This window comes from Myotis lucifugus, unplaced genomic scaffold, assembly GCF_000147115.1.
Source record: "Myotis lucifugus unplaced genomic scaffold, Myoluc2.0 scaffold_134, whole genome shotgun sequence".
Lineage (NCBI taxonomy): Eukaryota > Metazoa > Chordata > Mammalia > Chiroptera > Vespertilionidae > Myotis > Myotis lucifugus.
Window position 1 is genome coordinate 3,021,171 of NW_005871182.1, and position 26,734 is coordinate 3,047,904.

Consider the following 26,734-nt stretch of genomic DNA (forward strand, 5'->3'; position numbering starts at 1 on the left):
GCCATCTCACCCTGTTCTCTGCCTTCCTCAGATAGTCCTCTCCGTCTTGTGCCTCTTCCACTAGACGGGAGCCTGGGATGCTGAGAGAAGGAAACCGAGATGGAGCGACAGATTGAGGTTCTCCCGGGGCCCCTGGAGGGGAGAGCACCTCCCACCTTCGGTGCCAGGCTGTGCCGCCTTCTTCTTGCAAGTCCAGAGCCCCAGTGAAAGCTTGAGTGAGATGAGATAGTATAGAGACTGCCAACCTCCCCTCCCCTCCCCCCTGCCTCCTTCCCTTCACACACACACAAACACATCAACTTTCCACTGGCCGTGACCTGCCCTCCAGCGTGACTTATCAGCTGTGCGGGGGTTGTGGCTCAAAGAAAACACACTGTGGGATGGGCTGCTCTGCCTGCTGATGAAAAGGGCCGAGCCAGCGCGGGCTTCAGGAAGGTTTGCGAATAAGGAGAATAATGATCTTCAGTTTCTGACCTCCTGGCACCGCGGCCGTGTTTATCAGGAGGCTCATGTGACTGATTAAGACACAGCCCCAGCCTGAAGGAAACAGCTGCTCGCGCGCTCCGGCACTTGGCAGCTGGACAGGCAGGGTGCGCACCGGCCCGCTGCCCCAGTAAGTATCTGGAGAACGTGTGTGTGTGTGTGTGTGTGTGTGTGTGTGTGTGTCTCAAGCCACTGACAGTTTTTCATTTTGATTTTTGTGTCCCTCTGGCACTAAAGGAGGTATTTTATTTGTACCTGTGATGAATAGGAATTTTCATTTTTTTAAACATTGTTTAAGAACCTGTTATTTTCAGCTGCGTTGTTTTCTAATTTTAGGGATGAATTTTAAGTCGTCTAATTTTAATGACTCCTGTCTAGAAAACAGAACGTGTGTGTTCTGGTGTCCGGGATTTCTATGGTCTGTGGTGTTTAGGTTCAAAGCCAAGAGTCAGGTCACGAATGAGAGAAGCTTTTGAAGTGTGTTGAGATTTGATTTTAATCAGTGTTACCTTTGGAACTTGAGAGTGTTTTGAGAAAGGGCTTATTTGTTTATTGTATCTCTGACTTGAAGACAATCAATTGGATGTCAGTTTTGAAGACTGTCTCATTTAACTATGTATAGCAATCTGCAACACAGAAAACTAACAACATGGCATGTAGGTTTTGATTAGAAGTCAGGTGTAGATTTCAGGCGCGCTTTCTACCTCAGTGAAAGACACAGCCTATTGCTTTCTTCCACAAGCTAATTCACCTTCCCAACTTTAAAGCTAACATTTTTAGCTGCCTCTGATCTTCCTTATTTTAGACAAGGGAGCATTTGTGTTTTTATGATGCTCAGAATCTTGCTTCCTTTTTTTAAGCCCCAGATTATAACCCTATTGCCTGAAGCTGATGATCAGCTCGGGGGGACCTGCTCTTTCTCTGGTTCCCTGGGCAACACTGGAGCTCACTTTGGGGAGAGCCACCACGCAGGCCCTTCCTGGAACAGAGCTGCTGTTTGGGGACTTTTGTCCTTTCCTAGTGGACACCAAAAGGATGCTTAAGCCCAGCCAGTGTGGCTCAGTGGTTGAGTGTCGATCCATGAACCAGGAGGTCACGGTTCGATTCCCAGGCAGGGCACATGCCTGGGTTGCGGGCTCGATCCCCAGTAGGGGGTGAACAGGAGGCAGCCGATCGAGGATTCTCTCTCATCATTGATGCTTCTGTCTCTCTCACCTTCTCCCTTCCTCTCTCTGAAATCAATTTTTTGTTTGTTTATATTTTATTGATTTTTTACAGAGAGGAAGGGAGAGGGATAGAGAGTTAGAAACATCGATGAGAGAGAAACATCGATCAGCTGCCTCCTGCACATCTCCTACTGGGGATGTGCCCACAACCAAGGTACATGCCCTTGACCGGAATCGAACCTGGGACCTTTCAGTCCGCAGGCCGACGCTCTATCCACTGAGCCAAACTGGTTAGGGCTGAAATCAGTTTTTAAAAAGAATGCTGAAGAAGAAAGGAAAAGGGAAAAGGGAGAGGGCAGAACCTGGAATCCATGATGTAAACTCCTGGAGTGACCGGCCTCTGAATCAGAGTGTTGCGGGGAGATAACCAGCCAGTTCCTTTTTCTGGATTGACTGGGTGTTGAGGAGGGGGCCAGAGGGTGGTTGTTTTCAAGTGAGTTGTTACCAAACAGTTATTTGACTTGTGGCAAGCCCAGGGGCACCCCGATGTGTTTCCCCAGGTGACGGATGGCCTGTCATGGATACTCGGCTTGGATGATTTTCTTGCCATTTCTGTCCCCCTCCCCATGTTGTATGTAGAGAGTGGATGGAAAATGACCCACAGTGCACTGCTTCTGCACTGTTTACCCCTACACAGTTGGTCTTGAGTCCCACACCGGCCGAAGATCTGGGAAGGAAGCAGTTTCAGGTACCCCGTCTGAAAAAGTGGCTCGTCTGGCTAGTCTCTCTCTTTTCCTTAACGTGTGGATTCTTCCACACAGCCTAGTGTGTTTGATGAGAACAAGTGTTTCCAACTTCTTTGTTCCTCTTTGTGCCATGTGTGTGAGGTCGCTGGGTCAGCCTGTGCCCACGTGGCCCGTGGCTTCCCTGTCTGGCTGCAGGCGTGGCTGCTCGTTGGGTCCTGGGCTAGTTTTACTTTTGCCACAGGCTGACAGCAGAGAAGAACTGTCCAGTAAAATTGTGTCTCTGGAGTATTAGAGCCACCCACAGATGAAATGGGGGGGTCTACATGGCAGGGTATCCTTTGAATTATTCAAGTGCGGAATGTTTGAAAGCCTGCAGATTTTTTTTTTTTTTTAAAAGCAGTGATCCCTTGACTTTCAAAATAACCCTATATAATAAAAGCCTAATATGCAAATTGTCCCCTCGGGAGTTCAACCACTCGCTATGATGTGTGCTGACCGCCAGGGGGTGGCTCAGAACATGAGGGTGTTGCTACATGGGTGCCGGCAGCGGGCAGCAGTGGAGGTGCTGCCGGCCCAGATGGGCCCCGACAAGAGCGGGACCATGGCGGGATGATGGAGAAGGTGAGCAGGTGGTGCCAGGCCAAGGTGGGTGTGAGTGGGGGCCAGATTGCCCCTCAGATCGCCCCGCAGATGGTGGCAGCGGGGGGGTTGGGGCCGCCACTCGGCTCCCAGGCACTGAGGGAACTAGGAGAGGGCCCGGCCCCGATTGATCAATCGATCGTCCCATAGGCAGAATGGTGGAACAGGTGAGGGGCCAGCGCCAGGCCACAGTGGGGTGCCAGGCAGGGCTGCAAGGCTGGGGGCGCAAGCTGGGGCTGTGAGCCTGGGGGTGCAAGCTGGGGCCCAATCCCCGCAGGCCACCCCGAGGGGCCCCACATGTGCACGAATTCGTGCACCAGGCCTCTAGTAACAAAATAATAAAAATAATTATTTTACATGGAGATAGTATATCGAGTCCAAGATATTAAGGTCTGGATAGGAATCTTAGAAGGTAAAATTTGATGCTATCTTTTATTTATGTATTTATTATCTATTTACTTATTTATTTATTTTTAATCTTTATTATTGAAAGTATTACATATGTCCCCTTTTTTCCCCCATTAACCCCCTCCAGTCCGCCCCCGCCCTTGTTCCCCCCCCCCCCAGGCTTTCACCACCTAATTGTCCGTGTCTATGGGTTATGCATATATACAGTCAAAATCTTTGGTTGATTACCTCTCACCCACCCACCCTCTCCCGCCTTCTTATGAAGATAAGGAAATTGTAGCAAATGTATCTGGGTCACAGTGCCAGTTAGCAGCAGAGCCAGGGAAGAGCGCTCACAGCTTCTGCTACTTCTCCATCGTAACATGAACACTAATATTAAACTTACATTTATTGTGCACTCCCATACCAGATGACATGCTGAGCCATCGTGTTCATTTTCACATAACCCTCCCAGTAGGTCTGTGTGCTCTCTGGCATCATCCCAGTTTTAGAGTTGGAGAAACTGAAGCTCAGAGACCCCCTTAGCCACGAGGCTGTATTTGAACCTGTGCACATTAAAAACTAAAAGTGGGACGAATATGCTAACCGCACATATTTAAATGTAAAAGCCCACGACGAAATGCAAATGCGACTAGCTCAGTGCGATACAATTAGGCACACGTGTGTGCGAGGGCCCTTTTGAACTCTCCGCGGCAGGAAGGGTGAGGTTTCCCCTGCTGATAGTCCAGGCCGGAGCTCTGTAGTCAATGACTGGCGGTGTTTTCTCTTTGACAGCGGTTCAGCAGAGAGCCTCCCATTGGTAAGAACAGCAACAGAGCGGTATTGCTGCCCTGAGCACACGGCTCTCACGGCCCCTTCTGGCCCTTTCCTCCGTTTTTTCCTGTCACTCCTTCCTTTGGAGGGCTGCCACTCCACCCAGGCCCCACCCCAAATAGCCTGCTTCATGGTGATAAAATGATGATCAGACCTGTTTCTGGTGACTCGACCTGGAAGGTTGGTTGTCCACATAGGTTGTTGTTGTTTATGACCAGAAGTCATGCTACCCTGCCCTCTGTTTGCTCCTGGGCTTTGTTCTGAGCTGTGAGGGAGGTTGCAGGCCAGGGGACTGGCTGTGGCAGGGGAGGGAGGGCAGGCGTGCGTCTCTCTATGGCCTGGGATGCTGCCTGCACCTGCCTTTGCCAATTGCAGGCTTCACCCCTCTGCCTGCTGCATATCTAAAGAGGCCCTCTCACTTGTGAGTCACGAACCTGAGGCTTTTCTGGGTCGTCAGCCAGAATCCTTAAAGAAACCTGCTTCTTGAACCCTTCAAAAAAAATGGCATCGGGCTCTCCATAGTCCTCCATGTGGTGAAATTTCCAGATTAGGGCTGGCGCTAAAAAAAGAGCCCTGAGTAAAAATAAGTAGCAGAGGGCCCTTTGGTTGATCAGGAGGAAAATTAAGTAAGCAGACCATTCATGGATGTCTTTGTGAAAGTTACTAAGGTTTTCTCAAGGCTGTTATGACAAGATGACACATTTTGAAGATCAGGGTATTAATAGCGAGAAAGGGGGATTTTTAACCTGCTTCTCACCTGCCTGGTGTTTCTAAAACTAAGAACCCAAGAGTCTGATCAGCAATATAGTCTGCTAAACCAAAACCACTGGAAATTACCTCCAATCCTTGCTTGGTATTGCTTACTTCTGTAGCAATTGGCACAGTTCAATGGGTGTTATATGGAGACACATAAGATGGACTCAAAACCATAGAAGAGTCCACAAGTCATACTTAAGAACTTGTTTGAATCAAAGTTGGGATTATTTTCTTAGGAGCTTTTTGGAGAAGGAAACAAGCTTCGTGATGTCGGGCTTGCTTTGTTTCTTTGTTTTGGCCAGATTGTGTGTTCCAAAGAACCTGCTCCCAAAGAGTTAACTCCCTGGGGTCCCTCTTTCCTTTTATAGGAATTGCTCATATCCAGTTCTTGGAGGTGTTTAGGTGTTTGCATTTCACATTTCTATTCTACTAGAGGCCCAGCGCACAAAATGCGTGCACGGGTAGGGTCCCTGGTGGCTGCCGGCTGCCGGCTGCCGCCTCCCTTTGTTCCGTGCTGCCCCCTGGTGGTCAGCGCACGTCATAGTGAGCGATCGAACTCCTGGTTGGTGGAACTCCCAAGGGGACACTTTGCATATTAGGCTTTTATATATAGAGATGGATTTGGAAGTCTGGTTTTATTTGCTGTTTTAGACGATCACAGTAGTATCTCTGGAATCTGGGTGTGTAGGTTCACTGTACTTTGATCTTACTTGAGCCCCATCCATGGTATTAGGCAGACAAACTCCTACATTTATATGGGAATTTTCTGGTGTGAGGCATTATTTTACAATTTGCTACAATCCTATGAAAAAGAAAGGCCAACATCACTATTGTTTACAGCGAGAAACCTGAGAATGAAAGAAAGTGAGTGACTTGTTCATGGTCATGGAACCAGTAACTGGCACAGCTCTGCTAAGTCCCCCATCCCCCGACTCTGAATGATTCCTATGAAATTGTCCCTTGTGATCAAAAGTGCTATAATTTGTATTACCTTACACTGGACAAAAGCTATGTGAATGGCTGATTTCATGATATGCCATTTCATACATGTCAATGATGGTATTTCCAAGCCTATGGATACTTGGCTTCAGAAACAGGGTCAGCTTAGTTACAGACGCAATAGTATTTGCTTAGGGCAATTTTTTTAAGGAACTTAGTGGTCATTTTCTTCCCCTGCAGACCCAATGTGGTTAAGTTGGAGTCATACCAACTATGGCATTATGTAATATTCAGCTTGAGAAGAAATCTGGTTGTTTTCTTAAATACAGAAAAAAAAAAACAACAAAAAAGAAAGAAAAAAAGAAGAAGAAGAAAGAAATCTGACGTCTAGCACTCCTCTTACCCAACAAAACCATCAACATTCTTGGAAGTTCTGCCTGGTCACAGTACCCTTATGCCCATGGGAACCGTGTCCACTGTGACCATTTCCCTCTGCAAAGTTATCTGCCCACAACTGAGAGGTCTTAGCTTCCTAGCATACTTGAGACTCTTCACTACTAGTCAACGTTCTGTTGTGGCAGTCGGTTCATTGTGTAAAGCATTATCAGTATGTTGACAAGGTTGTAAAAATGACAGTGCGTAATGCAGGTGATCTTACAGTGCACAGTGTCATGGCCAGGGCTTGGAGGCGGGGTGGGGCGGGGGTGGGGAGAGGGAAGTGGAAGCAAGTGAACAGCTTTATGATCATAGCGGCTATTACAGTATGTCTTTCTAAAGTAGCTTTTCTTTGGAGTATGAATGTGAAAGGTCGTCTTCTTTGAATGTAAAAAATCCTGAAAGACATTTAATTCATGAACCGACTCAAAGAGCCTTTTCCTTTAGTGACTGCTGTGATCATCTGCACCTTTCAAGAGAACAAAAGGGAAAAGAAATTTTTCAAAAAAGAAAAGAAAATGAAATGGTGGCTTAAAGGTTCCCAGATAATGGTCTGTAGAATTTGAAGTCATATAGGCTTTGATGCCTCTATTATAAGTGGAGAATTGAGCCAAGTATATGAATGACTGATGAACCAGATGTCCCAACATCTTTTAAGTTTTTCAGTGATCAGATTGTTTTTGAAAGGCTTCCCTATTTGTCAACTGTTGCCCTATCCTTATACTTAACCTAGTATTCTTTAGGTGGACCTATCCCCAGCCCACAAAATGTTCCAACCCTCGCATGGATCATTATGCCATTGATTTGCTTTAGTATTATAAGTGTATTCAGCATCTCATCTTTGAATATACTTTAGGTACAATCTTTGAGAGAGAACTAGTAAGGGGGGAAATAACATGGAAACATTTTAGTCCACATAGTGAAATTCCAGACACTTATGTTAGTATCTACTTAGCTGCCGCTTAATTCAGAAATTGCCAACAAGTGCTTGCTTCAGCAGCACATATACTAAAATTGGAACGATACAGAGATTATCATGGTCCCTATGCAAGGATGACACGCAAATTCATGAAGAAAAAATTGCAAACTAGGAACTGCACTTGAATGTGTAAGTGATTTTAATTGCTTCTTCCCCCGCGCGCCCCCCCCCAGGTATCTGTACTGAGGTAGAAACCTTAGCAATTGGTGAATTGGCCAAAAGGAAAGCAATGAGCCCATGAAGCTGCCATGGAATCAGACTTCATATTAAAAAGAAAGAAATAAAGAATGGCCATTGAGTCTCGCCTCTATTAAGTTTTGATAAAATAATAATTTTCCTTTCGTTCAGTAATTCAAAATGGCTGAGCTGAGGTGTTGGGTTTTTTTGTTTTGGGTCTTTTACATAAGTTCACTTTGAGGAGATAGCAGTAGGGATTTTTTTTTTTTTGAGGAATTTACACACTGTAAAACCAACCGGCCTGTTTTCCAAACTCCTTACGCCTGGAGTCAGGGAGCTGGAAAGAACACATGTCCTTTTCCAGCCACTCTAACAGCGCGCCCTGTGCCTGTCAAGGAGGAGTGCTCTCAAATCTCAGGTTAATGAAGATTTCTGGAGCTCAGAAACCACCTACAGATTTAAAACAGTTTTAAAATAGAAGAACCGAGTCTAATTTCCATATTTGGTTCTGGAAAACTCATATCATAAGTTCAATTTGACTGACTTTGGATCCAGCTCTACTTCAGTTCTGCTTTTTAAAAGTAGAAAGTATTTCATCTATGTATGGAATGCCTGCCATTCAAAATCACATGAGTTGACAGGATGCTTTAGAGATCATTCGTTTTTTATGGCAAGGGCAGTGCTCAGTCTAAAGGGTGGTGCTCTAGATTCCTCATCCCTTTTTGTTCCCAGTCACTCTGATTCTAAGACGAGTCTATCTCTATTTTCCTTCTGTGGTAGACATTTCAACTGAGCCTGCTACTGGGAGAGGAGAGAAACTGATGTTTATTTTCACAGCTCCCAAAGGTGGACATTGTTGACACTGCTGCAGAAGTGATACCTAAATTTCTGAGCAGGTTGAGTCACAAGCCAGTGAGTAGGGAAGCCAGGGTTCTGGTCCTAGTCTGCCTGGAAACAGAGCGCACGCCTTTTCTCTTCCAACCGCACTGTCTCTCACTCCGTTTATGCTCACAACTGATGCTCCCTCTGCAAAGGGCAGCCATTGTGTGGAGTCCAGATTCTGCTGTCCCTGTCAAGCCATGGACATTATCTAGTATGTCATGCCCAGTACATAGCGATGTCCATCAGGAGGATGCTGTAGGACAAAGAAGCATCCTAGGGCTCTGTGGAGGCATGACTGCATCCTACAGTCTCCTGTCAGCCCCCACCCAGAAAACACTCACCCGTTCCCATTGTCAAGGTGTTCTGTCAATGGTGATGCTCTGCATCTTGGGCAGGGTGTTCTTGCAAAACGAAGCCTCTGGCAACACTCAGAAATCATCATTCTATCTCATAGGATGACACGTAAGAAAGAGCATGACTGTAGGACCTGCCTGATCAACCAGCAGTGACAGTTTGCTTTAAGTTATATTTAGTTTTTATGAGAAGGGACTTAATAGTGACATCGAGTGGAGCAGTCATCCTTACTTCATAAGTTGTTTCTTGGAGCCTTGATTATCAATAGATAAAAGGGCCGAGCAGACCTTGAAGCAGGGCCGGGGGAACATATCTCCTGCTATTTTAATTCTCTGTGTTTTAGAAGAACTACTGCTTCCATCCTCTCTTTGGAAGCTGCTGGAACTTTGTTTGACTTAAGCCAGTGATGTAAGAATTGAGGTTTTATCTTTTTCAGCTACAAGGATGAGTGAGAAATGTGTCATCCATTGAAATTCTGCAACCGTTTGGAATACTACCTCACAAAAAGTTTGTGGAAGAGAGGCTAATATGTTTGAGAAATTGTTTTGAGTTTTAATCCTCAGATTTGGAAATTCTACTACACAAAAAATTATTAAAACCTCAGTAAATGCAACCTAGTTTTTGGGACCCCCTTATGTGCAACCCAGAATTTATATTTAGGGGACAAGGTAAAAAAAAATCCGAAGTATTTTTTATTTGATTCATTTGTCAAGTATTTTTAAACAAATATTTTGCACTGCACATTACACAAACATGAATAATGGCACAGACTTTGTCCTACAGGTTATTGCCACCTAGTTAAGCAGATCAATATTTTAAGAATTATTACAATTATTGTACAACACATATGTTTATTCTATTAAAGAGGTTTGTACAAAGTTCTATGGAAGTCATCTATGCAGGGTGAGTCAGGAAAAGTTTGTTAGGGTTGGTGGCATTTGAACTAGGTATAAAAGGATTGGTAGTCATTGTTCAAGAAGAAAAAAACACTATATTTTGAAAGAATCCATTCCAGGAATAACATGTAACTCGGTAGATGTGAATCATAGGGATATGTTAGAGGAGAAACCAGGGAAAAGTCTCAAAAGACTAGGTGGTTCCAGGATTAAGTGTAGTGTTTGCCCTTCTAAAGCATTTAGGTCTTTTAGAACCATTTAAAGTTTAAGAAAACACACCTTTTATTATAGACTATTTCCAATATATACAGAAGTTGACAATATAATGAACCCCCATGTATTCAATACCCAACTTTAACAATTTTCAATGGCCAATCTTGTTTCCTTTATGTCCCCACCATGTTCTTTCCTTATCATAACAGTTTTGAAGCAAACCCATCATTTCATCATTCCATCTATAAATATTTTACTTTGTTTTCTAAACCATAAGTTTTCTTTTTTAAAATCTACAATATTAGCCCTAGCCAATGTGGCTTAGTGTCCCATGTACCAGAAGGTTGTTGGCTGGATTCCAGTCAGGGGATGTGCAGGAGGCAGCCTATTGGTATTATGTTCTCACATCGATGTTTCTCTCCCCCTCTCTCTCCCACTCTCCCTCTCTGCCCCTCTCCCTTCCTCTCTCTCTAAAAATCAATTTTAAAAAATACTGAAAGAAATCCACAATATCATTAATACATTTAACATAATTAACAATAATTCCTAACTGTGATTGAAGCTTGTCAAGTAAAAGGGTGACATGAATATACTTGAATTCTAGGAAGAAAACTCTGGAGGCAATTAGGAGGACATGTTGGAGAAAATAGCATCTAAAATGCTAAAGGAAACAGTGTAGCCACTTGAACAGGCTGATAACTGAGACCTCTTCAGATTATATATAATCAATAGTTATAAAATCATAAAGGCTAATGAATATTATTTGTTCACCAAATCCCCAAACACTGAAGATTTGAAAAAGGTAATTTTAAAATAATGGAATATTTTTTTTCACAATATATGTTGAAAATGCTCTAAATGTATAGTGCATATCCATATTCAGTTTTACCATTAACAACTTATTCTATTTGCTTTTTCACACACCTGTCCATTTATCCATTTCTCTATCCATTCATTGGTTCATCTTTTCTTCAAAATAAGTTGTAGTCAGCAGTACATTTCATTCCCAAACACTTCATCAGACATATCATTAACCAGAGTTCAATATTTATGAGAATTTGTATCTTATGTAAGAGAAATTAAACTTATATATTTATTTTGTCAAAAGGAAAGGCTGTAATTCAAGAAGGATTAACATAATTCATGGCTGATTCTTCTTGGGTTATTTATAACAATGAGAAGCTGTTTGAGAGTCCCTTGATTCTCAAAAGTTTTTGCCATGGAGTAGCCACACCTGTGACAAAACAGCCTTTGACAGTATTTACCTATCAAAGCCATGTGCCTCTCAGTAGATGTTCATTAAATTTCAGTGTGAAGACAGGAGTGGGTTAATGGGGGGGAAAGGAGACCTAAGTAATACCTTCAACAATAAAGATTTAAAAAAAAATTCAGTCTGAAGAAATTGGCGCCCCAAAGTGTAAGCTTTCTGACAGTAAGTGACAGAGTGGGTATGAGAACAAAGCACTTCCAATAGTTTTGCACTGAGCATCACTCCTTGCCTACACCTACTCTGCGGAGTGAGAATGCAATGTAGTGGATGATTTAAAAGTAAAAAGTGTAATAGAGGCAATGCATTCCATACAGAATCCTCCCGAGATTAAGAGAAGCCGATAATTGGGCAATAGGAAAGGAGGTAAAATGTTTTCACAAAAGAGAACTCTTTATTCACATATTGCAAAAAAGGGGAGGTCTACATTCATAAATATTTATCCTCTGGTTTCCTCCAAAAACCATTCAAGCCGTTTATGATAAACAGCAAAAATAAAATGAAACTGGAAGTGATTGACGAAGGAATAAAACAAGGTCAAAAGATATCAGAGTGTGGAATAAGTATAGACTTTGAAAGCGTTGAAATGTTTAAATTAAGTCATATTCTGCCATGGTTAATCCTGCCAATTGGCTCAAGCATTGAAAATCAAGCCGAGAAGACTTCTGGGAAGATGCATTTGTTCAAATGTTTGTTGTTGTTGAAGATACCTTGTATTCATTTGAAAACTGAAAAATTCAGTCAATCTTTCAGGCATTTGCCTACACAAAAAGTAGACATTCTGATGCTAAAAAAAAAAAATAGGTGTTTGACTGACATTTTCAGTTCCAGTATGATGTTATGACGTCAGTCTATATCAGTGGTTCTCCACTGAAGGCACTTTTACCCTCCAGGGGACGATGTCTGGAGACATATTTGGCTGTACTACTGGGGTGGGGGTGGAGTGCTACTGGCATCTAGTGGATAGAGGCCAAGGATGCTGCTAAACATCCTACAATGCATAGCATGGATGGACCCCCCCCCCCCACAACAAAGAATTATCCATCTGAAATATCAATCTTACTGAGGTTGAAAAACCCTGACCCATATGAATCAATTACAAATCTCACTCTAATATGCTTTCAAAACACTTTAGATGATTTACACGTGCCATTTCTTCTTGAAACCACTATTGAACAGCAAGTAGTGGTGACCGTAATACACTATACTGCTGCATCGGCATCAGGGCAAAAATAAGATGTAAAAATGACTAGTCCTTCAGAATAAGGTTCACAAAAAGCTAATCTGAGTGGTTCACAACACAAGTTGACAGCACTCTTGGGTGCCCAAGAGCATCAAATGTTGGCAGGCAGGAAGGCAGATATTTAACCAGCAGAAAAGTACTCAAAGGAATTAGGGCAACATTGTTTATCTGAGCTGGGAAAAGGATCATTAGATCCTTAGTCAGGGAATGGTTCATCCTGGGACGTCTCCCTCTGGGACTTGGAGAGTTCATTTCTCTCTTCCTTCTTTTCTCTTCAAAAACTGAAGAAGGAGAACTGCAGGCATCAGAAGCAGATGGATTAGATAAACTCCTCTGCCAACCTGGTGATTAGGTGTCTCTTATTTACGGTATTCTCTTTCACCTTCCCCTTCCTACTGTAATTATATAGACTCTATCTGCCTTTGCAACCATTCTCATCTTCTTTCTTTACTTTTGTTACATCTGGTACCCATCCTTTCATTTTTATTATGTCCTCCTCCTCCTGAGTCTTTAACTTCTTCCTCTCTATGAGATAATCCCCATTAGCGTCCAGGTATGTTCGAGCAACTCTCGTCTTATAAAAGTATCCCTTGATCCCCACATCCTCTGCCAACTGCTATTTACTTCAATCCTACACAAACTCATTAAACTTATATTCTACTCACGATGTCTTTGTTTCTTTGCCCCCATTTTGTTCTATGTACTCTTCAACTCACCCCAGCCTGGCTTCTGCCCACCGCTCCATTGAACTGCTCTTGTCAAGATTACCTGTGATCTCCTTGCAGCAAAAGGTTTAAAAGCAGGTAGCTTTCCATCCTTCTCTAATTTGACCTCTTTGTAGCATTCAATGCAGTTGACGGTTTCATCTCCGATGAGTATGTGCTGTTGGCCTCATGGCACAGCATGCTTTAAGTTTTCCTTCTGCAACTCTGACTACTACTCAAAATGCTTTGCTGCTTCACCTCTCTCTGACCTCTAGATGTTGGGATTTCCAAGGCTTAAGGTGGGTCCCCTTCTCCTTTATCTTTATACTTTTTTTCCCAAGCTATCTGAACCATTCCTATGGCTTTCAATGCTATTCACGTGGAGATAACTCCTGATTTTAAATTATATCTCAGATCTTTTCTTGGAGCTCCATATTTGAATAAATAACCACATCTTGAGACCTGTACACAGGAGTTTCACAGGAATCTCAATCTTCACACATCTTAAGCACAATTCTAGATTTCTTTTGTATAACCAACCCACCATCCTGCCAATATTCTCTAACTCAGTAAATGGCATTATGATCCAGCCAGTTTTTCAAGCTTTTAATTCCCTTACATCTTTCACTAAATCTCCAAGTTTCAACTCTTGGCTTAAATAACACCTCTTCAAAAGAGACCGTTCCTACCACTAACCTAAAATAATCTCTCTTGTCATTCTCTGTCCTAGAACCCTGTGTGGGTTTTCATTCATAGCTCTTGTAATAATTTGTAATTATACGTTGATTTGTCTGTCTACGTATTTAATGCTGGTTTTCTTCACTAAGCTGTATACTCCCCTGGACAGGGACCAGGTCTGTTTCATTCACCACTGGATACCCGGGCCCTGGCATAATGTTTGGACAGTAGAAGTGTGTGCTCAGTCAATATTTGTTGAGTCAATAAAGGACTATTTTGATACCGAGCCTAAAAAAGACACTTTTTCACCCAGCCAAGATCAGAATTGGGTCCTTTTGTTAGAATTGTAACTTTAATTAGATTAAAAGTTAACATTTAAACACCACCTGGAAAAACACAAGGAAAAAAAGATAATCTTTAATAAATGCTTATTGATTGATTAACCAATTGAAAAATATACTGAATTTCTTTGTATTCCAAGTTGTTCATTGGTAACATAGAAATAATACTATTGACTGTCTTTTATAGAATTATTTAGTAGGATGAAGTTAGACAATTGCTCTCTAATCTTCTTTGAAGAAAAACATTCAAGACATACAAAGCCCCCTTCAAGATGGTGCAGAGCTTACATGTACAGTCAAGTTCCTTAGTCTGAGGAGCGCACTGCACCAGTGTCTGAACTCTCATCGTTTGTGACCCAGCAAAATGTCAGACATCTTTAATGTTATAAGCCAGCGGTTCTCAACCTGTGGGTCACGACCATCGGAAAACACATATAGCATATCAGATATTTACATTATGATTCATAACAGTAGCAAAATTACAGTCATGAAATAGCAGCGAAAATAATTTTATGGTTGGGGGTCACCACAACATGAAGAACTGTATTAAAGGGTCGCGGCATTAGGAAGGTTGAGAACCACTGTATAAGCTCTATTGAAGAACACCATATGACAGAGTTTTTGTGAAGTGGATGGAATTATATAATTGTTTATGCAGCCCCAGAGCCCACCTCTCTGCTGCCCCGCCTCATGGGAAGTGCCATATGAAGCTGGTGCACCACACAGAAAAGTGGTCCCGGCTGACGGTGTCTGGCCAAGGTACTGAAGGGTAATAGGTGAACAAAATGGCAAAAGAAGCAACTTCAAGGGGAGGAGTAAAGGGTAGCACCTTTAGGTCTTGACCAGGTCATAGAGACCTTTGCAAAAGGGACACTCTTATGTTTTTAAATTGAATGTCCAGTTTGGGGGTGCTCATGGGCTCTTGGGAAGGGGTAAAAATTTTAGTATCTCAAATTTTTGTGACTCAAAAAGCTGACATTGGGAAATGGGATGGTGTTTTTGTTGTTTTTTTTTCTCTCCTTTTGCATTGGGCAAGTCCATATTTTTTAAGGTATAAAAAATGATGGTAGAATCTCAGGAAATACTGATTTCCCTTTGTCTTCTTTTGAACTTTTCTGGGGCAACCAGTCTTTGTGCACTCGAGTAGTAGTTTTCATACCTTTTGAGTCCCTGGGAAGGTGGTCCAACTGCACTCAGGGGGCTCCTTGACCCTTTTGTGGGATGTGTGCACAATCTTGTTGTAGTTGAGCCTTGATTGCTGTTGGTGTCACTGTGTGGAATTGACCTGCAGGCCAATTGGCTGTGGGGACCAGCTGCGACTACAATGGGAGAGCTGCTGTGCAGGAGACACCCTTATGGAGCAGGACTTGCTTCAATGGAGCTTTGGTGCTCACTGAGTCTGCCCCTTGAGTGTGTGGCTTATGGATGTGAAGAGTTGTAATCTGATATGGTCTCACCCTGACCACTGGGTACACTGGTTCTTAGGTCACCAGGGAGGTGCAAAGTCAGCCACTGCCTGGGGCCACCCAGCAGGAGCTACAGAGAGATCTGTAGATTCCTCCTCTTTGTATGGGGTTTGGACGTGTCCATGTAAGGCCCAACTGTGAAGCAAGGCAGGCTGGTGCTGGTGCTGGTTTTTTTTCTTTTTTGGCCTTTTCTTGCTAGGTTTGCAGCTCCCTGACCCTGCTGCAGCTTGTTTAACAGAGTTTTTGCCTGAGAAAGGACAGCCCATTCATATGCAAAAGCCACTGCACACAGCTTAGGTGGGGTTGTAAATTGGATTAGGCAGGATCTTAGGGAATCACCAGGGCAGAGCAAACAGAAATGGCTGCCAGTCAGCCCTGCACCAGGGAGGTCCCAGCACAGGAACAATGATCCCTGCCAGCACCTTCATCAGGAGAAAGCCGCTCCTGAGTTCCTGCCCCAATGCCAGACAGTCCAGTTTCTGTATGTGTCGTGGTCCCCCTGAGCCTCACCCAGAACTGGAGCTCAGAGCAAATGGGAGCTTGTAAATTCAGTCTGCGGTGCCAGCCTTTTAAGAGGAGCAGCTGGGTCTCCAGCAGCCTGTGTGTCAGTCAGCCCCAATCCGCACTGGTTTTTACAGCCCGTAGTTCTTACCGCCCATAGGGACTTCTTTCCCCAGCTCTGGAACCCTGGACTGGGGGTCTGGTGAGGGGCTGGTACCCCTCGCTCCTCCAGGAGGCCTCCGCAGAGGCAATCCCCCTCCCGATTAAAAAAGTGGTACCTGTGGGTGCCAGACCAGCCCATTCCGTGCCTCCGCACCTCCTACCAGTCTCAATGTGCTTTCTTCATTACCTCTCTAGTTGTAGTGCTTCCACTCAGCCAGCTTTCCCGTGGGTCTGGATGATAGTAGTTCTGTATTTTAGTTGTAATTTTGATGTGGTTGTGGGAGGCAGCAAGTACAGGCGTTTACCTATGCCACCATCTTGGTTCCATCCCGAAAACTCAGACTTTTTAAAGCAGATGCATTAGTTTGAAACCAGCCTTCTGACACATGGACTCTTTATGGCCCAGGGACCTCAGTGTGAGTCTGGAAGCCCATGGTGATGGAATACTTCCCTTTCTTCCATTAGCTCACTGTTTAAACTTGGGCAAATTATGTTAGGTTTTTGGCCATGGTGCTCTTCTTTATAAAATGAGGTAAGCTGGTAAATGAAATGTCCCCTTGAAAAGGGGGGTTCTCCCCTGTACCACAATCTCTTTATCTGGTAGAACTACAGAGTTTCTCTGAAGAGACAAAAGACAATACACTATCAGAAGACTTGAATGAGTGAGCTGATGAAGCCAGGTGTTTAGAGACCAATCTTTGCAAATGTCCTGCCCAGTAAGAAACCCTCCCCTGGTTTCTGGTTTCTCCTTTTGGCATAATAAACAACAACAAAGGAAGAATACCAGCTCAACTTGTAGAGTCACTAATTATCCAAGTGGTCCATTATCTAAGAGCTGGAAACTATCCTGGAAAGTCCACAGTGATGACTACCTGTGATTTACTCGAGTGTGACGTGGAAGAGTAAGCTGTTACTAAATTGTAGTCAACAAATCCAAAGCAGCAGAGAGAGGAAGTGGGAGAGAGTGAAACTAGATACGGTAGTGTAGAAACTGAAAATGTATTTGCCTCCAAGCATGAGTAGGTACATATTTTTTTAAATAGATTGCCCAGTGTACACTCTATCTTAATCTTTCCAGAATGTACAAATTAAAGTCTTGTGAGGGTATTGGCACCATGTCTTCTGCTCTTTGGGAATCATTAGTGAACACCTATTTTACAAGAATTTTTCTGAAAAGAAAAACACAGCCCTAGCTGGTTTGGCTCAGTGGATAGAGCATTGGCCTGTGGACCAAAGGGTCCTGGGTTCAATTCCAGTGAAGGGCATAGACCTTGATTGCAGGTTCCTCCCCAGCCTGGGCCCCCGTCAGGGCGCATGGAGGAGGCAACCAATTGATGTGTTTCTCTCACATCGATGTTTTTCTCTGTCTTTCCCTCTCTCTTCCACTCTCCCTAAAAATCAATGGAAAAATATCCTCTGGTAAGGATTAACAAAGAAAGAAAGAAAAAAAACCACACACACAAAAATCAGGGGAAATTGAAAAACTTGGAGGTAACCTAGACATTTGAATCATATTATAAATGGAAATAAGTAATAATGTGTTAGCCTAACCAATGATTGACAAATGCTACAGAAATCCCCAAACGTACTTTCTTGTTTGGGCAAGAGTTGAAGTTTGTGTTGCAATTCGAACTTACTGTTTCAGTGAATATATGCCAGGAGGCACAGTAGCTGTCTTGGGATTCTTCCTTATCCAGTCCACCAACAGTAACATTCTGAAGATTGGCACGTTGAAGAGTCCTCCTTAGCTTTTGCTTAGCATCTGTGATGTCAGCAAGCAGCCTGATAAGTCTGAGGTCGGGGCTCATAGGTGCAGATGTCTGCAGGGCCAACAAGACACCATAACGAGTGAAGTGCATTAGGAACAAAAAGAGTTCTCTATCTGGGACAAGTAATATTTCATTTTCCTCTTAAATCTACTAAAAAAGAAAAGGCACATACTGGGATGATAAATGGCAATGACACTTGGTCTCAGTTTGGGGGACAATAGCGGGTAGTGGGGACTTTGGGAAACAGGGAAGTAGTTGCTCCTACGCGTTAGCTGCCTCACTGGATGCAGCCCTAGAACATGCAGATCTGATTTTTCTGCAAGAATCTAGAAAACTGGATTTTTAATGTGAAAGACTAGGTTTAATACTTTATTCAAAGTGTTTTTGCAACTACTTTAAAATTTTTGAAACTCGGTAAGAGCCAATCCTGTGTAAGCCTAACAAAAAATTACACCCACAGGCTTGTTCCTTGTTCAAGAGGTCACCATTTTATAAGCTGTGGATGTTGAGTAAGAAAGAACTTGTCAACTTGCTCCATCTTCAGTTTGGAGAAAAAAAACGAAGACTTGTGGTTTATTATTTGTATGTCTTTAAATAGGCTTTCTCAGATAGAAAAATGTAAAAAGCAAAGGGCACTTGAGAACAATACTTATAATGATTAAATCACCACTGACTGTCCTTTTATACTTAATTGCTGTAGCATCGGAGCCAGAGTTCTTGCGTTATTGTGGAAAGCATGATTTTGTATTAGGACCCGCATCCATATCTATGTGAGCTATTGCTGATGTCAGGCATATGCTGTCTGTACAGTTATCTTGCTGTGAACATGATCCTCAATAAAAAACTCACTGGAACAAGAACAGACATATAGACCAATGGAACAAAACAGAGAACCCAGAGATCGACCCAAGCCATTATGCTCAGTTAATATTTGACAAAGGAGGCAAGAGCATACAATGGAGTCAAGATAGTCTCTTCAATAAAGGGTGTTGGGAAAATTGGATGGATACTTGCAAAAAAAAATAAATAAAACTAGAACACGAACTTACACCATACACAAAAATAAATTCAAAGTGGAGAAAGGACTTAAATGTACGACAGGGAACCATAAAAATCTTAGAAGACTCCATAGGCAATATCATAGCAATATCTTTTCCAGTATAGCTCCTAGGGCAATGGAGACTAAGGAGAAAATAAACAAATGGGACTACATCAAAATAAAAAGCTTCTGCACAGCAAAAGAAACCATCAACAAAACAAGAAAGCCCACTGCATGGGAGAACATATTTGCCAATGTTATCTCTGATAAGGGTTTAATCTCCAAAATTTACAGGGAACTCCTACAACTTAACAAAAGGAAGATAAACAATCCCATCAAAAAATGGGCAAAGGACCTAAATAGACACTTTTCTAAAGAGGACATACAGAAGGCCAAGAGATCTTGAAAACATGCTCAAAGTCACTAATCATCCAAGAGATGCAAATCAAAACAACAATGAGGTACTGTCTCACACCTGTCAGAATGGCTATCATCAACAAATCAACAAATGACAAGTGCTGGCGAGGATGCGGAGAAGAAGGAACCCTTGTGCACTGCTGGTGGGAATGCAGACTGGTGCAGTCACTGTGGAAAACAGTATGATGCTTCCTCAAAAAATTAAAAATGGAACTCCCATTTGACCCAGTAATCCTACTTCTGGGAATATATCCCAAGAAATCAGAAACACCAATCAGAAAGGATATATGCATCCCTATGTTCATCGCAGCACAATTTACAATAGCTAAGATTTGGAAACAGCCTAAGTGCCCATCAATAGATGATTGGATTAGAAAACTGTGGTACATCTACACAATGGAGTTCTACACCACTGTAAAAAAGAAGGAATTCTTACCATTTGCAGCAGCATGGATGGGACTGGAGAGCATTATGCTAAGCAAAATAAGCCAGTCAGAGAAAGATAAATATCACATGATCTCACTCATTTGTGGACTATAATGAACAACATAAACTAATGAACAAAAATAGAACCAGAGACATAGAAGCATTGGACAGACTATAAAACCTGTGAGGGAAGTTGGGGGTGAGGTTGTAAGAGATCAACCAAAGGACTTATATACATGCATATGAGCAAAACCAATGGACACAGACAGTAGGAGGGTGAGGGCTTGTGCTTGGGGGTGGGGGTGACGGGGGAGAGGTCAATGGAGGGGAAAAGGAGATTCATGTAATACTTTAAACAATAAAGAATTTAAAATGTAAAAAACAACTCACTGGAATGATTCAGATTGCTCCATATTATAGCAAAGATAGGGAGCTTTGGATATATCTAGAGACATAAGGTTTTGTAGTTTTTATAAAATAGATGTTTGGCACTTTGTAGACAATACATTATCAAAGTAAAAACTCCCATATTTAAGAGCAAAATTAGAGGCCTGACCAGGTAGCTCAGTTAGTTAGAGCATCATCCCCATACGTCAAGATTGTGGGTTCGATCCCCAGGTCAGGGCATGTACAGGAATCAACCAATGGATGCATAGATAAGTGGAACAACCAATGGATGTTTGTCTTCCTCTCTCTCTCTCCCTCTCCCTTCTTCTCCCTCTCTAAAAAATAAAAGCAAAGTTAAATTTTGGAAAATAAACTATAATACCTGGAAAACAAAAACACTCTGACAAAACCTGGAATCTCTTCACGTTGTTTTAGATGCATGAAAGCAATGCATTTTGGGTCTTGAGCATTGCTTGATTTTTAGTCTAGATACTGCTTCAGATAGGTCAGTACTTTTCCCCAGTCATTGCTGTTTTTATGGTGTCTTTTTGCCTTTATCTCTCAAACCAGGTATTAATGACTACTATATTACTTTGCAGCACTTAGTGAGAGGTTTAAACATTTTCATTTGTATTTTTGTTTTAAAAATACAATAAATAATTTGTGTTGCATTTAGCAGTGAAGGAAGTATCTTTTTACCTAAATGTGTTGTGAATACATTCAGGCTTTGTGTGATTCATAGTCCAAGAGTGCTAAGGTAATTAAGTAAGTAAATGCATGCTCTGTTTCCTGGACCAGAAATTAGAAGTGTGTTGGAAAGGAGTCACTGAAGATGAGCTATTGTGGTGAGAGAAAGATTGGCAAGGGCTTAAAACTGTGTGAACATGCAGATTTGTGAAATCCCCACAAATTACCACAGAAGCCGAGGAGGCTCTTGTTCTAATTTTAGTGCCCAGCTTGGTTTCACTTACTATTTCAACCTTTCAACATCCTTATTGTGACTGGTAGATCCAGCAGCAAAACTTTTCTTGGAAATGTTTTTCTATACTATCCACTCTCAAGAATTGTTTTCAGGGATATTAGTCACCTGACGTGCATTTATTTCCATTCTGCAGAAGAATGCATGCCATTGTCAAGACTTAGATTCCACTCATGACTCATTGGTACACGTGAGATACCACTTACATTTCTATATGTATCTACTGAAATCTCCTGCCTCCTCTTTGGGGGCATGTACTAGTATGTGTCTTTGTATCCCCTTAAGTACTTGTGATAAAAAAAATAGATGGACACTGATCAATAAAAATATAATTGAATAGATTGAGTTGTGTGTGTAGAGAACTCTCGTTTTATCCTCCTAAAATAATGAATACTACAGAGTATGAAGCTGAGTACAGAATCTTTAAGAAATCATAGAACTAACACATAGTTAGTAGAAATGGGATTTAAGCTAGTTCTCATTTTGTAGCTCAAATTTTCAGTCTGTGCTGCCTTCCTTCCCCCCTTTTTCCTTTCTCTCTCTCCCTCCCCTCTCTCTCCCTCTCCAGCTCTCCCTCCCTTCCTTCCTTCCTTTCTTTTGCACATGGATATATGTAGATAAAATATATGTGGCTTGTAAGTTTGAGAGAGATGACATAAACAGAAATTATTTCATCCCTTAGGTAGAGGGCACTGCCGGGTCGCTTACCAGAAATATAATAATACTAGCTAATACTTCTTGAGAATATACTATGTGCCAGCTAATGAGCACTTTACCTGTGTTAACTCATTTAATTCTCATAACAACCCTACAGCATAGATTCTATTATGCTACTATTGAGATAAAGATATCAAGACACAGATTAAATAACTTGCCACACAGCTATAAAGTGCAAGAGTCTACTTGGATGCCAGTGGTCTGGCTCTAGAGTCCAAGTGCTTAACATTAAGCTGCACTCAGAAGAGAACCCATTAAATGAGTGGCACGTGTGAAGCCTACACCGAGCCAGAGAAAGGGCTACATTGGACTGTGCCACTTGGACCTTCACAGAAGCTTTTAGTTGTGATGCTTAGAAAATGGCAGTTCCTCCTCTTTCTCTCTCTCAATGTTTGGTGAGTGAAAGAAGGACCCATATGTACTTGTATTCCTTTAAGACTTCATCCTTCTGTTAGCACTGCTGCTTTCCCACACCTCTCTGCCCTCTTCAGAGTCATTTTCTCTGCATGCGGTGTGCTTCTTCTTTTCCCGGCTCAGTGCAGCCCCACTCATGCTTCGAGACGCATCTCAGTTCTGTGAGTCAGAAGTCGATTTTACTTCTCTCATGACTCTTTCATAATGCCCTTTACCCTAATTCTGCTCATGCGTGTCCCCTCTGTCGATCCTACGGCTTCCGAGATCATAATCTGTGTCTGCCATGGTGGTAAGCAGTGTCTGGCACGGAAGAAAAAAAGCGTTTACTTAATAGTCACAGTGGTTCTCAACCTCCTGGCCCTTTAAATACAGTTCCTCATGTTGTGACCCAACCATAAAATTATTTTCGTTGCTACTTCTTAACTGTAATGTTGCTACTGTTATGAATCATAATGTAAATATCTGATATGCAGGATGGTCTTTGGCGACCCCTGTGAAAGGGTCGTTCGACCGTCAAAGGGGTTGCGACCCACAGGTTGAGAACCGCTGCAATAGAAGATAAAATGACTGGGGAAAGTATTCACTGTATTTTTATTTTCTTTACCATAAATCTGTAATACTAAAAAATTTGGAGCATGTCTTGAAATTCCATTATGGGCATGTTCATATAAACAGAGAAAAATTCATTCACTAATCAAATGAAAAAATTCAAGAATAAGATCAGAGAAGAAAATTGGAGAAGGAACAGATTTGAAGTTTGAAGGCCATGTTGGAAGAATGAGGTGGCAGGGAAAGATACCCATATAAAGGTATCAGACACATTTCTATATTTGGGGCTAGAAAGACAAAAGACATGGTCTGGTTCTCAAGAAACCACTGGGGAGGCAGAACCACTTTGTAATACAAACCATACAATTACTAAAGGAGGTCAGTATGTCCAGTGTCGGTATGTCCTGCCTGGATGAGGTGGGAGGGAGGAGGAGAATTCAAGTGGGTATCTGAGGATGTGAGTATGGGATTGCCAAGCAGACATATTGGGGGAGGGGGTAAACTTTGCAGAGAAGCAGCATGTGCAAAGCATGATGTCTTGGTTCAGGCTGCTATCAAAAATACCATAGACTAGGAGTCTTCAACCACAAACCACCTTCATTCCTTAGTTATCTCCCAAAGGCTCCTTCTTCAAATACCATAGCAGTAGGGATTAGGATTTTAATATAGGAGTTTTGGGGGGACACAAACATTCACTCTGTATCACATGGGCACTATGAGAAAGTTCATTTTACAACAGTAACATGTGGTGGAGTGAAGCGAAGGTGAAAAAAGAAGCGTTAGGGTATGAATGGCACAGACAGTGAAGGCCATTCCTGAAAGACTTTGCCATCCGAGGACCTTAGAGTTAGATAAGAGACAATAGGGTTGAAAATGGGAATCATGTGATCAATCTGATAATTTGGAAAGATTGGTTTGGCACTGATAGAGAGTAGAGATTAACAGGAGGGGAGCGTTAATCTGAAGCCTTATATGTAAGCATTGCAGAGGACCCGGGGAAAGGTAATGACAGCTGTTCTGAACCCAGGAGTGGCAGTGGAGAGGAAGAGGAGTAGAGGCATAGGAGAAGCATTTGGGAGGTAGATGATCAGACTTGCATATGGAGAGATGGTTAAAGAAGGTGCTAGGAAATCTAGGGTGAGTCCCAAGTTTCTGGCATAGAATATTGGGGGGCAGGTTGAGGAATCAAGAAAGCAAGTACAGGAAGTATAGCAGTTCTGAGAAGTGAAATGGACATATTTTTAAACAGATAACATTTTTAAAGCAGATATAATTCATATACCATACCTTTTTAAAGTGTACAGTTCAGGATTTTTAGTATATTCACAAGGTTATACAACCACCTTCAAATTCCAGAACATTTTTATCACCCCCAAAAGAAACCCTGAACTCTGCAGCCACTCCTATACCCCAATTCCCTCGGCCCCTGGAAACCACTAATTTACTTTCTGTCTCTATAGATTTTATTGTGAACATTTTATATAAATGGATTCATGCAATATGTGATATAGCCTTTTGTGTCTGGCTTCTTTCACTGAGCATAATGGCTTCAAAGTTTATCCATGTTGTAGTCTGTGTCAATATTTGATTCTTTTTTATGGTTGAACAATATTCCATTATATAGATTTCGCCCGGTGCGCGGATTTGCCCTCTCGCAATCTGGGACTCCTCGAGGATGTTGGAGAGCCGGGTTTCGGCCTGATCCCCGCAGGCCATGCTTCTAGTATGCATATAAGATCTTTGGTTAATCTCTTCTCGCCCTCTCCCCACTTCCCTCTGAGATTCATCAGTCTGTTCCTTGTTTCCATGCCTGTGGTTTCAGCTCCTGTATTGAGTGTCTGCCCCCTGGTGGTCAGTGTGCATCATAGCTACTGGACAGTCGGCCGGTTGGTCGGTCGGCCAGTCAGCTGGTCACTTAGGCTTTTATATAGAGAGATACCTCATCTTGTTTATGCATTCATCACTTCATGGACATTTGGGTTGCCTCCGCTTTGGGGCTATTGTGAATAACACTGCTGTGAACATTTGTGTACATGCTTTTGTGTGAACATAAGTTTTCGATTTTCTTGGATACATACCTAGGAGTGAATTTGCTGGATCATATGGTAACACTGCATTTAAGTTTTTGAGGAACTGCCAAGCCATTTTTCAAAGTGGTTGTATCATTTTGCATTATCATTAGCATCATGATGGTGCGATACGAAAACTTACCCAGAAGTTAAGCAAAAGTTGCCCAAAGTCACACACTAGCAGTAGCAGAGCCAGGACGTAATCCCACGTCTGCCTATCTCCAGACCCCACTCTGTCCTCAACAGTACCCCATGCAGCGGGCCTCAGTTTGGTTTGGAGTCACCCACATAGAGGTGGTAGTTGAAGTGGTGGTTGTGGATGAGTGTACTATAGAGAGTTTGAGGTGAGAGGGAAAAGCCAGGCACGGGAACCTGCAAACCCCCAGCAAACAGTCTGCAACATGAGACCAAGAAACTGCAACCAGAGGCATTGGAGGAAAGCCAGGGAAGAGATGTTGCCAGGAAAACCATCCAAGGATAACATTTTAGCAAGAGTGTGGTCAAGAGCGACACATGGCTGCTGAGCATTGGCGTGACTTCCGCCAGAGTGGTTTTGGTGAAGTGTGGGGTGCGGTGGGGTGGGGAGTGAAGGAAGAATTGGAAAGACCTTGATTCTAGTGATCTGAAGAGGAATGGAATGAGCCAGCAAACTTTATTGGCTGTGAAGGATGGGGAGATAGGAGAGGTGGCCAGCAGAGAGCTGGTGTTTTTGTGTTTGGCCAGAAAAGACACCTCATGTTTACTTAAATTGCTAACAATCTAGTTCCAATTAGTGAATTCCTCTCTTCTTTTATAACTACCAACACAAGCCATTTTTCAGTCCTTTCCCTCCTCCAACTCTTTAGGAAAAGCTACCTTCTTCTCCCTCTATCTTCCTTTCTTCTCCTTTGTCTCTCTCGATCCACTAATGAGTAAAAAAATGCCCATTGGATTCATGTTTCTAGGAGTTTCACAATTTCTGAAGGCTAGTTTGTCATATAGGGAATAAGTACTGTCAACATCTAAACTTCTTGAGAATTCCCAAAGTTCTTTTCAGTATTTCTTTTTTAAAAAATACATTTTATTGATTTTTTTCCAGAGAGGAAGGGAGAGGGAGAGAGAGTTAGAAACATCGATGAGAGAGAAACATCGATCAGCTGCCTCCTGCACATGTCCTACTGGGGATGTGCCCGCAACCAAGGTACATGCCCTTGACCAGAATCGAACCTGGGACCCTTGAGTCCGCAGGCCGACGCTCTATCCACTGAGCCAAACCGGTGCTGACCTTTTCAGCATTTCTGAGAGCCCCACAGAGCTCCTTGCCCTCTATATGCAAATCTGCTGTTAATCCATTTATATTGTTCTAATTGGGAAATATAATTGGGGGTGGCAAAAGTTGGCTTGCAATTGCGAGTACGTGAAACACAGTTTGTTCTTGTATTATTATTTATTAATTATTGTGTTATTTTCCATACAAACAACTGTAGACCTACTTTTGCCCCACCCTGTATTCTAAATTCTGAATAACCACTCTACAAATATAGTTTGCAACATTTCATAATTTTAGGACTTCTTTTTATTCCTTGTGCTTTATGCTCATAAATCCTTTTACAAATGATTTTCTTTTGGTCTAATGAGGAAGGCAGAGTAACATTATTGCTCTCATGTTAGAAATGATGAAAGTGAACCTTAGAGAAGTTAAATGGGACCTAAGATACTACTGAGATTTTCTACTCCCTTA

At 42.4% G+C, this 26,734-nt stretch overlaps 1 protein-coding gene and 1 non-coding gene across 2 annotated transcripts in view; both read left to right on the forward strand.

Moving 5' to 3' along the window:
* Positions 1 to 26,734, forward strand: part of RASGRP3 (RAS guanyl releasing protein 3) — a 101,593-nt gene that overhangs the window by 26,768 nt on the left and 48,091 nt on the right. The gene's annotated exons all lie outside the window — the stretch shown is intronic.
* Positions 7,370 to 7,473, forward strand: LOC111827119. Its single transcript, XR_002830622.1, has one exon. It is a non-coding gene; the product is annotated as a U6 spliceosomal RNA (small nuclear RNA).